Below are 11,691 nucleotides of genomic sequence, written 5' to 3'. Positions count from 1 at the left end.
TAGATATTCACTTATCGGTTTATTTTTATTAGTATATAATATTTATCATTGTAAAATAACAATTTTATTATCAATTTTTATTATTGTTATTATTTCTACTATTCAAGTTTTATCATTTCCCAAGCTCCAGCAAAAAAATTGTGGCAACACCCATCGTTGGAATGATATCTAACTGAAATTTATTTATGTTATTATTATTCACAATAAAAATAATATAATTTATGTTTTTTGTAAATTGAAATGAAGGATGCCAACTTGTAGGAGCTGGTCAACGGACAGGTTCGAACCCCTGCTCTTCCCGACGCTCATTTGCATTACATACATTTATTTTCAGCTACACAAGAAAAAAACGCCGGTTTATAACGTCGTGCAAGACAAGTAAACATATTGCACTTCAGTAATAGCAGCGCTACTAATAAATACTGAAAATTAGGAATGATTGCTACTGAGAAAATCTTTCAACAGAAAATATTAAATGATCTTGAATAAGCTGTTGATGAAATTAAACACTATGTCAAATTACCCTTGTAAAACTTAACTCGCTGCTTCCGCTCCTCTTATGTCTGCTCCATCCAATATCAGTTGTGCAAAATATGGAGCTACCGTGAATGCATCTGCACAAGTTAGATTGCCGGAATTGGCTTTCGTACATCTCTCGTATGACATAATCGAAACGTTAATTTTGAGAACGCCTTCGTGCATGGATATTTAGAGCGCTAAGCAGACGACCGAGTTCACTGCCGGACGAGAACGCCATAACTGGAATATCCATTCCGAGGTCGTTCAGTTTTCGTGACGTAGAGCATCAATTTGGCACAACTTCTAAGGCCAGTTTCTCGTAAACTATTTCGAATTAACCCAAAGTGTTTTGCACAACGTTAATATAAAATGAATGGCTTGCAGTGATACAGTTAAAATCATATTTTAGGTTAGGTTGAACACAGAGGAACGCGAGAACTTCTAGGGGTCATTTTTCCATGGTGTAGTTCTTACAATTGTTGTAATTAAAATTTAGTGGAAATGTCCGTTGCTGTACGTTTAAACTGGAATGATGCAAGCTGACACTTGTTCTTTTGTTACGTGTGTTGATGGCAGAGCAGCCCATGGTTGAACCTCGCCTGCGTGCTGAATAAATAAATTTATAATTATTATTAATTTCCTTGTCTACTTTCAATATAAAACCATATGCGCGTCCCAATTAAATCCTCACTGTAATACTAGGCCATTACAATCAACGATTTTTGGGGGGTGCCCTGCTGAGAAAAAATTGCCACCGCCCTTTTGGCAGTCCCAATCCGCCGTGGCTGAAAGCGAGAGAAAAGCGGCATAAATAAGACATACCAAAATTACAAACCACATGATATACAAATACTCTCTTAAAGGTAGACCTGCTTCAATGCTTGTTTTTTTATTTATTTCCTGTTTTTTTCTGAAGAATTTGCAAACACATGCAATGTGCAATATTTTCCCCATTTCGTCTCTGTTGATGTATACAAAAGTTAATAACAAATACAATAACTGTGAATGGGAAATTTCCATCTCATTACGCTAGATTAGTCGAACACCAAAACAGTTGACGAAAAGGACCAGCCGAACAGATAGATGACGTACAAACATGGCGCAGGCTTGTTTCGAGCGCAATGCAACGCTCACATCTTTGGAAGCCTCGATTTGACCTTACAATTACAATGATGACATTTAAGGCGACCAAATGCAGAGGTTGTTTGTCGATAATGCAGATTTTTAAAATTTTTTAAAATTATTTTAAAAGGAGAGGGGGTGTCCATTACCTCACCCCCTTTCACCATGGAAGAGATATATTAGTAAAAAAATATGAAAGAACAATAGAAATGACTTCGTTCGATTGCATTTATTTTTCAGCATATATTTTCCCCCGTTGTTCAGGGACCAGAATTATTTGCTAGACACAGAGTAACAGAATGGGATGAGAAATAAAGCATTATGGCGCTGAAAGTTGACATTCCAGAAGTTTTTCATTCGTGGCGCTGTCGGCAACCGGAAGAGCATTGTGGGATTGGTCATATTTGTACGTAATCGTGGGATATGCAAAATAAAAACAATTGTTTTGTGTATCCTTAGCTTGTGCTGAAGCTCTTATCCAAAGTTCAGGCATATTTGAGAGTTCTACGAGAATAAGAGAACTAGAGTAGGGTACGTATTTTATCCTTGTGTAAGATATTCTCGTACAGACATACTTAATCGTCATTCTGTTCCTTGTTCTTAAAAAATATACTTCTTTTTTAGAGAAGAATCAATAGTGTATCCTGGCTTTGAAGCATTTTTTCTACTTGCACATGCTACTACGAGAACAGCCTAAAGTGTTTTTTGATACACTATATTTACTAAGCTAGCTTTTATGAAGAACAAGAGTAAGGTAAGCTTTGTTTTGTGAATAATGGTTCAGTCTACCATCATTCGTAAGCGTAGGTTGTGAAGTGAGCGGAAAGTTTTGTTTTGTAGAACTTGTTTTGGAATTAAGTAGTTATATATGAAACACACAATTACATAATCAACAGGTATTTATTATCAGGACAATGTAATTTCACAATATATAGTTCAATTACATATTCTGTGATGTACAAAGACTTATCTTCCACCCACTGCTGTACGACATAAGTTGTGTGTTGTTATTATAACTGGTTTTTAGTTTGTGAATATTGGATTGTTTTGAAAACGTTAGCTGAGATGTGTATTCGTAAAGTTACTAAAGACGAAAAACCTTACGAAGAAAAGATAATGCCCAATAATGATGGAATGTATGTTGTCACTTGGGAGTGGAAACAAAAATTCTGGCATACAAAAAATATATCGCTTAGTTACCACCAAAAACAAGCTTCATACCACTTCGATCTCCACCGAACACCTCTCACTCGTTTATTTTGTCATTTTTAACATTCGTACTTACCTATTCTACATTGCGAAAGATTCTTTAAGGTGGCATTTTGCTTTTTTCACGAAAATAATTTCAATTTTTCACATTAACAGTATTTATTGTTCTCTCTTTTTTGGCTTCCGTAACACACAATATGGCGGGCACAGCTTGAGTCGCATCGTGGATCATGTGGGTATGCAGTGTTTCCAACCTTCGTAACCGAAATACCTGAATAGCCCCACAAACCATTGACGGATAGCCCCAAAAACCATTGACGGCTAGAGTCTAGTTTACGTCCTTCTTGCCCACTCCTTCTTACCCGTTTATGTCTTTGTTGCACACTCCTTCTTGCCCGTTGACAAAACCGCGCTAGCAGACAGCCGGCGCTCTGGCATTCGTAGAGTAAGTAAGTTTTTATTTTTACACTTTCTGTCACTAACCATTCACGGGAACGAGGTATGCCTACAAGGTTAGGTTAGGTTCCATTAGCACTCATTTCACCCCTAAATATGTGCTTAATCATTGAAAAATGTCCTCAGTACGTTCAATCACGCATATCCGGACAACATCGGTTTTTCTCGATTTTCTCCTCCAGGAAATTTTTCCTCGCCTTGGGATTTACTTTGTTGAATTCCTTATAAAATAACCTTTCCAACGATATATGACACGTATTCCTTACGAAAAGGACGTAAACTAGACTCTTACCCCATTGACGGATAGCCCCAAAAACCATTTCCAGCAAGGTTAGGTTTGGTTAGGTTAGGCAAGCATACTTAAAATTTAGTTCGTAAACCAATGCGATACACCTTTAAAAATAAATCACCTTCACTTCTTGCAAAACAACGGTGTGGTTGGAAACACTGAGAGGGTGTTACGTCATGAAACGTACGGAACATCCTGTTGACGTAGAGGAAGCAAATACAAGCAACGGTCATTGTGCGTCGGAGATATATTTTTCTTCAAAAATACATGAATTCCAGGTCGAATAGATTCCATAATGGAAGAAAATACCTCCACGAACTTTCAGAATGCTACAGAAACTCATTTCCGTAAGTAGTTTCTTCTGTAAAAATGAAGAAATCTGTTCGGTGGAGATCGAACAGTTACCGCAAACTTAAAGAGATTGTTCTTTGATTTGCAAAAAATCTAGTAAATGGCGATACTTATTTTTCACTCATGTACAAGGTCACTTCTGCTTTAGCAAAGGCTTTTTCCATTATGGCTGGAAAGAATTTGTTACATATTTAGGTAACAGTTGTATAAGTCGGAGACGGATTTCTTCAAATTTACAGGAGAAAAGACGAGAAAGTACTTACAGAAGTGCGTTCTTGAGGACTTTCTGAAGCTGGGGAAATTGTTTTTTCGTTTAACTTATTTGGCCTGTAAGTAAGGTATTTTTCGTCATTCATGCATCTCCATTGTACGATATCTCGTACCACCATTACCGTCGACTACGTGAATCAAATGTTCCGTTCGTTCGATTATGTAACCCCCTGTCAGTGTAGCAACCACGCGGTAGTTTCACAAGATGACGTGTGAGCGTTTTTTTTTTTCCAATTTAAGGTAACACTCTAGTTTATGTCGTTTTCCTAAGGAATACGTGTCATATATCGTTGGAAAGCTTATTTTATAAGGAATTCAACAACGTAAATTCCAAAGCGAGCAAAAATTTCCTGAAGGAGTAAATTGAGAAAAACCGATGTCGTCCGGATATGCGCAATTGAACGTACTGAGGAATTTTTTAGATGATGAAGCACATATTTAGGGGTGAAATGAGTGCTAATGGAACCTAACAGGCCTAACCTAACCTCGTAGGCATACCTCGACCCCGTGAATGAATAGTGGGGCTATCGTGAACAGAAAGTGTAAAAAGAAAAAGGTACTTACCCGAAGAGATGCTGGGTGCCGCACCGCGAACGCAAAGAAGCAATCATCATGCAGATAAGGACGTAAAGTAGAGTCTAGCCTCAATTTTCGCTTAAAAACCTTTTGTGAATAATTTGTGCGGCATTAATCGGTTCATAAGTTTGGAAACACTGCACATCAGCTGACGATACTGCATATCAGCTGACGATAGACAACGTGAGTCAAAATTTGCCCGCCGAATTAGCAACGACCAATAAATGATTATAATGTTAAAAATAACGCTTTTTTCATGGAAAACAAGTGATCCCCAGCTTGAAAAATGTTCTGCTATGCATATGAGGTAAGTAGCAATGATTTTTATTTGAAAATAAACGAGTTTAATGTGTCTCCGGCTTATACAACTGATACCCATATTTATACAGAAATATGACGTCCGTGTGTGTAAAGTTGTCTGTAGAACCTCATACTCTTAGGTACTAATCTTGAAATTATTAATGAAATTCTTCCGTGGCACAGGCCTATGGATTCTCTAGGACCAAGTTCCCATGGTGTAATTCCAATAGCCTACTATTATGATACATACATATTTTGTACACCACTGTTGAGATAGAGTGGCACATTGTTCAACTATTCAACCCTATAAAGTGTGCCACTTTGTGAACAGGAGTGTACATGAATTGAATGTTGTGTATCTATGAACATGCATTCAACAGTATTCAGATCACATCCTGTGCTACACTTAAGTTTTCCATTTCGTTCTTATGTGCTCAAGTGAATATGTTAGGTGGGTCATATTTGGTGCTGTTAGCATGTTGAAGTCACTAAATCACAGTGCTACATGCTTACAGCTTTACTCTTTGCTTGCATTTATTTCAGCATATTTTTTCATCTCCTGCATGTGCATGTAGCATTCCCCAGATGAAAGGAATACTCCACACAATGGCTGATTACTTGCAAAACTTACATTTTATGAGATAATTCCTTACAAATTGATAATTTCTGTATCTTTAAAATGTACAATGAGATCAGTGACCATTCTCTACACATATGTGGGTCATTCCATGTCAAGTGAACCAATGAAAAACACCTGACCATCTCTAAGTATATTCATACTCAATTGTCATGAAGTACTACCCTAAGGTAGGAGAAACTGCAAAATTTCAGATTTTTATCTGTTGTACTTTTTTAGTTAGAGCCCTCTAAAGTATGAAAAATAGCACAATTTGCCGCACACATGCAATCACAAAAAGACTCATAAGTCAAGCTAGAATTGACGTAGAATGTTGTGATAAGAACCAAATTGTTGCTTTTGCTATGAGCTTTAATTAGATATATATCACATGACTTTTCAATTTTTTTTAAAGTACAAGGTCATTCAGACTTTTTTTGAAAATCTAATTTTTCAAAAACCTATATTTTGAAAATTTTTAAAAAATGCACATAGAAACATACATATTTCAACATCAAGTCTAAGAAGTTTTGTTATGGGGTCGCAATGGGATCATAGCTTTTGACATGTTTACACAAATATTATAGGCTACACTAGGTAAGACCATATGACTCGGGAATATTGCAGTTAAATCTATAAGTTCATTACACACTACAAGGAAAACATAATTATCACACCTTTCCTTCTTTCATGGCAACAACTTTAATTTACTGTATGGTAATTTTCAAGAGCCATGGTTGCTGCATCCATTTCTTCCTTTGAAAAGTAGTAACTACGGCCAGTCGGACATCTGGGTTCCACAAAGGTGAGGGTCTGAGAGACAGGCACTTGTAGTTTATACACATAGTCGCTTTTGAAATTCAATGATGGAGAAGGACCAGCAGGATGCAGAAACTCAACTCCACCGTATTTGCAGCCTCATTCTTGTCCAAGACTACAACAAGCCACCAATGATTGTTGTTCTCACAACAAGTATGTGCAATAAATTTTGTTTGTGTGTGTGTGTTTACTCTTTACACATATGTATATCCACACACATACAGAATCATATTTGTATTTTTCTTACTTTATGCCGCTTTTCTTCAAATTTTAAGTAATCGCGACGATGAGGATGATGCGTGATGATATAGATGAAGGGACACTCGTAAAGAATATCCTTGCCCAGACCGGGACTAGAACCCGGGAACTTCTGTGGCAAGATCAAATGTCGATTACTTCAGAATCTTGGCCATCTAGTCGGCTACACGCACACACACATGCACAAAAATGCAATACAATTTATTAATCTTGAAGGACGTACGTTGTGTTCGTTTACTTAAATACAATCATCTGCTTCAACACCTCCTACCCCCTTCCCCCTCTTCAGGCATGTGTTTCGAGAAAAAGAAGCTTGGCGACTCTTTTGAACGACTCATTTGAACGACTCTTCTCAGTGAGCGAGCGCTCATTAGTCAACTCGCACAAATGAACGGCTTGAACCCATCACTACTAAATACCCTTTTCTTTAACCAGTGCTTTCACTTTTCTTGCCATTCTGTTGCTAACGTGAAATTCTCTTTGTATTTTATTGCATGACCAGGTTTTAGGTATTGTATATATATAAAAGCCAGTTTTTAATCGAGAAAAAAAACCATCCATACAAAAAAGTCAGTTTTTTGCAACACTACTGAAAACACAAGCATTAAAAATACACAATGCACTCGTTATACATACTATTCTTACAAAAGAAGTACAAAGTTAGAAATAAAGTTGGAAATTCAGTTCTTCTAGGACAAACTATCAATGGCCTTTTCTTCATGGAGAAGGGGCCATTTGGATTAAGTTAAGACAGCACAGTGAGATTTGTGTACCCACTGTCTGATTTCCAATCTTTGCTATCTTCATATGCTGAGATTATTGTAGTCAGTTTTGTAATCTCTCAGTTTCAGGAAAATTAATCTACATGAGAGACCTTTGAAGTATTACTTTTACTGAGGGAGAATCTTTTAAGAAAATAATCGAGGAATATTAAAATGCCTCGGGAATTCACTTGAAGAAGCTTACTCTTTAAACATCAATTTCAGAGCTTGCACTAGTGTGCATTTGTGTGTAATTTATGCCCAAATTTCAGAATTTTATGCTGTATTTTGCTGGTACTGGAAGATAATTCAAATCACTAGGTAGAAACCAAATGATAATTAATCGACACAAAATGCCCGACCCTGTGGCCGAGTGGTTAGCACATCGCGCTGCGACGCCAAGGGTCCCGGGTTCGAATCCCGGTCGGGCTTGGTTGTTTGTGAATGTCCATTCATCAATTTCATCAATTCATCACTCATCCCCATCTTCGCAAATTAGCCTAGAGGCACAAAACGCGAAGTAAAATAAATTAAATCAATCAATCAATCAATTAATCGACACAAATCAGCTTCTGTGTCATGCAGATAACTGCAATTTGCATAAATAGATTGCAGTGCTTTTATAATTTCTTTAATTAGTAAATAAATCTTAAATAATCCCTTAAGAGAAATTATGTACACAAAAAGTGATAGTATTTATGGAACGAATTGCTGGAGCAGCACATTGCAAGTTTCCCTTTTTGCTGGTCCAAAGTTTCTGGGTGCATAGTTTTGTGCATAAAAAAAATTATCTACTACAGTGAAACATGTATTGAACTCTTAAAATAAATTAGTTAAAATTTTTGGGTGCATCAGCACATATGGCCATTTTGCACCCTTCAATGCTACGTGTCTGGAAAAACAGGGAAATGTCCGGGAATTGGCTTGTCAGGGAAAAATCAGGGAATTCTGTAGATCGTCTGGAATTTACGTGCATTTTGGAATCCACAAGAGAAAAAGTTGCAAAAGAACAAGCAGTTCACTTCCACTTCTGGATTCGGTTCTTGTGATGCCACTCCCAAAAAAAAGATTCAGTTTAGAAACTTGTTTCTTTCGTTCTTATGATTCTCAGTCTTGTGCAAAATTATGGTTCCTTCGAATTTTTGTAATAAATTTTCACTTCTATAATACTAGATATTAGAAAGAATACTAAAGGAAAACTTGCAGTCCAGATATCTGATTGATAACTAAAGTACATCGACAATACGATCATAATTACTGGAAACGTTGGTAAAGATGAGGTTATCGTCTATTATTTTATGAATCTTAGTCTTGTTGGCATTTCCTATAGAATTCCTATATGGAACAAAAATTTCTTCAGATGCTGTGTACTTATAAATATAAGCAAAAAAGCAGCATTTTTTACGACACTATAAATGTGGCAGAAAATTAAAGATTGTGTATGGTTCATGAACTTTTTTCGTTGTTTTTATATTGTGGAGATCTATTATGGTGAAATAATGTACCTCTGTTGCCTTAGCCTGAAGGCTAGATGCACGTGATTGTAGTAACCAATACATTTGATGCCGATTGTAATTTTACATTTTACTCTTGGAATTTTCATGTGTTCTTGTGTGTGTAGAATGTAATTTGCTAAAAAAGAAAATGTGAAAGTGAATATTGATAATAATTAACAGATTATATATTTAATTGAACAACACAAGGTTCAAAAGCAAAATCATGATGATAAACATTTGTGGAAAAATTTCATTTTTGAACTGGAAAACCTGTAAATGCCAGGGAATTTCATATTAAAAAAAATCGTAGCAACCTGGTTGGGGGAATATCCCCTTATCTAAAATTCTTACCTGAGAGTTTAAAAAAAAATGTGTAAAAGCCCTTTGAGAAAGCTTGTAAAGGAACCTGCAGAGGACATACCTGACTAGCCAGAATTAAAGTTACCCAACTCAGAGCCCTGTGTAGCCTGTTTGAGGCATTGTAGAACTCTGAAATTTGGTGAATCCACTATGCAGACTGTGGGGAAGAGGATGGCAATAATAATAAAAAAAAAAAGTAGTTCAATTTTCTGCCACCATGTTGAAATGTGGTGCTGTACTTTCATGATGACTAACTAACTAACTAACTCTCTAGCCTTCTTAAACCCGAAGGTTCATGGCTGCAGCAACACAGGCCTTCCATGTTTCCCTATTTTGAGCAAGTTCTATATACTCTTTTCCATCCCTACCGATTTCCCTTAGGTCCATCTCAACGTTGTCCCTCCATCTTCGTCTTGGCCTTCCTACAGGTCTCTTACCATCAGGTTTCCCAACAAGAATCCTGTAAACTCCTCATTCCTCTCCCATTCGTGCCACATGGCCTGCCCACCTAAGTCTTCTTGATTTAATTATTCTAATAATATCTGGACATGAATACAAATTATGTAGTTCTAAATTATGTAACCTTCTCCACTCACCTGTCTCCTCATCCCTAACTAACTAACTAACTAACTCACTCTCTAGCCTTCTTAAACCCGAAGGTTCATGGCTGCAGCAACACAGGCCTTCCATCTGTCCCTATCTTGAGCAAGATCTATATACTCTTTTCCATCCCTACCGATTTCCCTTAGGTCCATCTCGACGTTGTCCCTCCATCTTCGTCTTGGCCTTCCTACTGGTCTCTTACCATCAGGTTTCCCAACAAGAATCCTGAAAACTCCTCTTTCCTCTCCCATTCGTGCCACATGGCCTGCCCACCTCAGTCTTCTTGATTTAATTATTCTAATAATGTCTGGACATGAATACAAATTATGTAGTTCTAAATTATGTAACCTTCTCCACTCACCTGTCTCCTCATCCCTTTTAGGTCCAAATATTTTCCTAAGGATCCTATTTTCAAATACTCTCAATTTATGTTCCTCTTTCAATGTAAGGGACCAAGTTTCACACCCATATAATACTACAGGCAAAATTACGGTTTTGTATATTTTAACTTTTAGATTCTTAGATATTAAACGAGAAGACAAAAGTTTATGAAGAGAGAAGTAACATGCATTTCCTGAATTAAGCCTACTTTTTATTTCCTCTTTAATATAATTTTCATTTGTTAATATTACTCCTAAGTATTTGAATTTGGAAACTGGTTCAAACGAGTTGTTATCAATAATTAGATTTTGATTATTACCTAACACTTGGTTTCGGCCTGTAAGCATATATTTAGTTTTCTCTTTGTTAACTTCCAAACCTATCTCTTTAGCAGTTTTGAAAAATATTTTAGCATTATTCTTAATTGTATTCACATCATCCCCCAGTAAGTCTACATCATCTGCATATGCTAACAACTGAGTCACACCATTTAATTTTAGTCCCTCTTTAGTTTCGTTTACCTTCCTAACAGCATATTCTAAGGCAAAATTAAAGAGCAATGGAGATAATGCATCTCCTTGTTTTAACCCATCATGAATTGTAAATTTGTCAGACATATTAATACCCACACGAATTTTACTTTCTGTTTCACTGGTGCATATTTTTATCATACTAACAAGCTTCTTAGGTATTCCAAACTCTACTAATATATTATATAATTTATCTCTTTTGACCGAATCATATGCTTTTTTGAAATCAATGAATAGCTGATGGACATTTTGATTATATTCCCACTTTTTTTCAAGTGTCTGTCTGATGTGAAAAATTTGATCTGTAGTTGATCTGTTACGTTTAAATCCACATTGATAATCACCTATAATTTCATTAGCATATGGGGTTAGTCTTGTTAAAAGAATGTTAGATAATATCTTATATGTTGTTGAGAGTAGAGAAATTCCACGGTAATTATTGCAGTTCATTTTATCACCTTTTTTAAACACAGGAACAATTATGGATTCTTTCCACTGTTGAGGGATTTCTTCTTTATTCCATATTAAACAAATTAATTTATGAATTTGAAATATTAATGAATTTCCACCATATTTAATTAACTCAGCTGGTATTAAATCAATGCCAGGTGCTTTGTTATTCTTTAGCCTTTTAATAGCATCTTTAACTTCAGTCAAGTTAGGTTCTGGAACTAAAGGTTCTGCTGTGTGTACTTCATTCACTTCTGATTTATCTCCTACATGGACATTTAAAAGGTCATTAAAGTAGTTCTTCCATCTATTTAGAATATCGCTT

The 11,691-nt window shown here is 36.2% G+C and overlaps 1 protein-coding gene across 2 annotated transcripts in view; it reads left to right on the top strand.

Annotated features, from left to right (window-relative positions):
- The first annotated feature begins 2,016 nt into the window (after positions 1 to 2,016).
- Positions 2,017 to 11,691, top strand: part of LOC146004721 (uncharacterized) — a 68,019-nt gene continuing 58,344 nt past the window's right edge. Inside the window, exons 1-2 of one of the 2 annotated variants that reach the window (XM_083143676.1) lie at positions 2,017 to 2,172; positions 2,266 to 2,395. The gene's annotated coding sequence lies outside the window, so the exon portion shown is untranslated. The remainder of the gene's footprint in view (positions 2,173 to 2,265; positions 2,396 to 11,691) is intronic. The other variant, XM_083143675.1, reaches the window with a different exon arrangement.

Source organism: Lepisma saccharinum, chromosome 22 (assembly GCF_977018435.1).
Source record: "Lepisma saccharinum chromosome 22, izLepSacc3.1, whole genome shotgun sequence".
Lineage (NCBI taxonomy): Eukaryota > Metazoa > Arthropoda > Insecta > Zygentoma > Lepismatidae > Lepisma > Lepisma saccharinum.
The sequence above is the reverse complement of the archived record's forward strand: the minus strand, read 5'-3'. Positions and strand labels throughout refer to the sequence as shown.